The following is a 2972-nucleotide window of genomic DNA, read 5'->3' on the forward strand; positions in this document are numbered from 1 at the left end:
TCTCTCTCTCTCTCTCTCTCTCTCTCTCTCTCTCTCTCTCTCCTGCTCATCTCTCTCCCCTCCATCTCAGAGAAACCATCTGTTGAGCTATTTACTCTGTTATTAACTAATTGGGAAATTGAATTTATTCAGTGACTTGCCAAGCTGGTAGCTAACATTTTAAAAATTTACCAGAGATTGGGGTTGGAACCTGAGACAATTCAAAGGAAACTGGAAAGGAACAGCTGCTGGGAGAAGTTGGGGACAACCAGACGAGAAAATGTGAAGGCCCTGGACGCACAGCAGCGTGTGTCCTTAGGGGAACCAGGGATCAGTTCTGTCTAGATGGGCAGCAGAGTTTTTTAAAGATGCATTTATTTTTATTTTATGTGTATGAATGTTTCAACCTGCATGTATGTTAGTGCATTGAGTGCAAGCCTGGTACACACGGGGGCCAGAATCTCCTGGCACTGGAGTTAGGTCCAAAGCAGGACCCCAAAATGGCAGTGCCACCAAAAATGTCCTAAATGACAATCTGAGCTTTAGCTAAGGCAGAATTCTGACCATCTAGACAAAGTGAGAAAATAGATGTTTCTTTGTGGCAGAAAGGCTTGTTGTTTTGGTTTATAATAACATCTTTTTATGTAACTCAGGCTGGTCTTGAACTTGGTAGTTGTCTTAGTTACTTTTCTAATGAGGTGATAAAATACTGAAACCAAGGCAACTTGTAAAAGAACTAGTTTAACTGGGGGTTTACGTTCAGACGCTTAGAGTACATGACCATCGTGGGGAGCATGGCAGCAGGCAGGCACGCAGGCAGGCATGATGCTGGAGTAGTAACCGGGAGCTTGCATCTCGATCCCTGAGCAGGCCATGAGCTTTTGAAACCTCAAAGCCCATTCATTCCCAGTGAAACCCCTCTTCTAAGAAGGCCACACCTGCTAATCCTTCCCAAATAGTTCCACGACCTGGGACCGAGTATTCAGACATGAGGCTGTTGTGGCCGGGCTCATTCTAACTCCACAGCCGTCTAAATGAAAACTATAACCATGGCTTCTCAGAGAAAGAAGATGCGTCCTCTCCAAGGATGGGCTCCCTGATCAGGAATCCAATTCCAAGTGTTCAGCCCTAAACAAATACACATGCAGGTAGGCAACACCTCAGTAGGCTGTGCGTGTGTGTGTGTGTGACAATAATTGAAGAAAAGATCATGAATTTGAGGCCTCTTGAGGAATGGGTTTACTACAGCAAAACTTGATTTTAATGATAATAGTTTCTTCAACTTACATTATAATGTCTGTATTAAGAAAATAAAATAAGGAATAGAAATAATGTTTATACTACCTATCTCAAGAAGAAACTTTTGAGATGTTATATAATTTTGTTTTCTCCCTCCCCACCCTCTCTCTCTCTCTCTCTCTCTCTCTCTCTCTCTCTCTCTCTCTCTCTCACACACACACACACACACACACCTTCTTTCTGTCATTCCATCCCGTCCATTTGCTTTTCCTTCCTTACAATGCTGGAGAATAAAACCCAGGTCCTAGTTGAATGCAAATGTATTAAGCTAATAAGGAAAATGACATGCACACAGGGCCACCCCATAGACAGTAACAGATCTGGTATTGGATCTCTTATCTGTCTGATTCCAAAATTCATGCACGAAGTTTATTGTAACAAAGTTTATTGTACTAAAGATGGGTTGGTAAGATTGTATCTTTTCTTTCATCCATCTGATCAGTGTTTTCCTCTATAGTCCCTCAGCCCTATCCAATCTCCATGAATGTTTCCTTCAGTTACCATCCTTCAGTTCACAGCTATTGTCTGACCTACTTTCCCTGACAGATACAACACATACATGAGCTTTGCTTTCTCCAGAAACTACAGAGAATTGCTTATGTAATGTCCTTTACTAGTTGTGAAGGGTTTTTTTTTTTTAAATATGTATTTTATCTTTTCATGAGGAAATTGCATCCTGCAGCCCCACAGCCTATGGGGCTTTATGTTGTTGTGGGAGATCTTTGTTTTTGTTTTTTTTATTCATTCAATATATTTTGATCCTGTTTTTCCATCCCCCAACTTTTCCTAGATCCTCCCCACTTCCTTATAGCTCAACCTCATGTAATCTATCCCTCGCCCCTCCTCCCCCCCAAACCAAAAACCAGTGTTCTCTAATGAAGTGTCACTTAATGTATTAACCACACTCTAGGGCAAGGAGAGATTGGCCAACAGAAGAGCTCCAACCCATGTTTTGCTTCTGTGAACTTTTTGTTTCGTTTTGTTTTGATTTTTTTTTGTCTTACTGGTTTTTTGTTTGTATTGATTATCATTTTTTGTGAAGAATCTTTCTTTCTGATTTTTAAATCAGTTAGCTGACCCAGCATGTTGTGAAATATTTGTACACTATGTGAGGATGTTTTGCTATGATTGATATAACAAAAAGCTGAACAGCCAATAGCTAGGTAGAAGGTATAAGGGGGATTTCCAGGGAGAAAAAGGAAGAGGAAGAAGAATTGAGGCACACAGGGGATTCCAGGAGACAGAGAGGAAACAGGAGGTACAAGTCAGTTTTTTTAGTAACCAATACATACACACACACATATTCACAGTATATAGAAGGGATACTCTACAACAATCTGGATCCATTGAGCTGGACATTGTGATGTAATTATTACCTGATAATAGTTCTTACCGTAGATAGTTTTACTATGTTAGACAAAAAGGGGGAAATGTTGTGGATATCTGTACACTGTGTGAAGATGTATTGCTGTGACTGGAGTAGTAACGAGCTGAATGGCCAATAGCTAGGCAGGAGAGGATAGGCAGGATTTCTAGCAGAGAGAGAGGAAGTCAGAGGGGTGGCTCTAGATGCAAGAGATGCCATGCACTACAGATGGCGCCCAGACGTGTGGGTAACTGAGTCCACAGAAAGCCTGAGAAAGCTTGGGAAAGAGTAAAGCATGTTTTCTTGGTAGCTGCCATTTCTCGGTTCT

The sequence above is a fragment of the Microtus ochrogaster genome, chromosome 4 (assembly GCF_000317375.1).
Source record: "Microtus ochrogaster isolate Prairie Vole_2 chromosome 4, MicOch1.0, whole genome shotgun sequence".
In the NCBI taxonomy this organism is placed as follows: Eukaryota; Metazoa; Chordata; class Mammalia; order Rodentia; family Cricetidae; genus Microtus; species Microtus ochrogaster.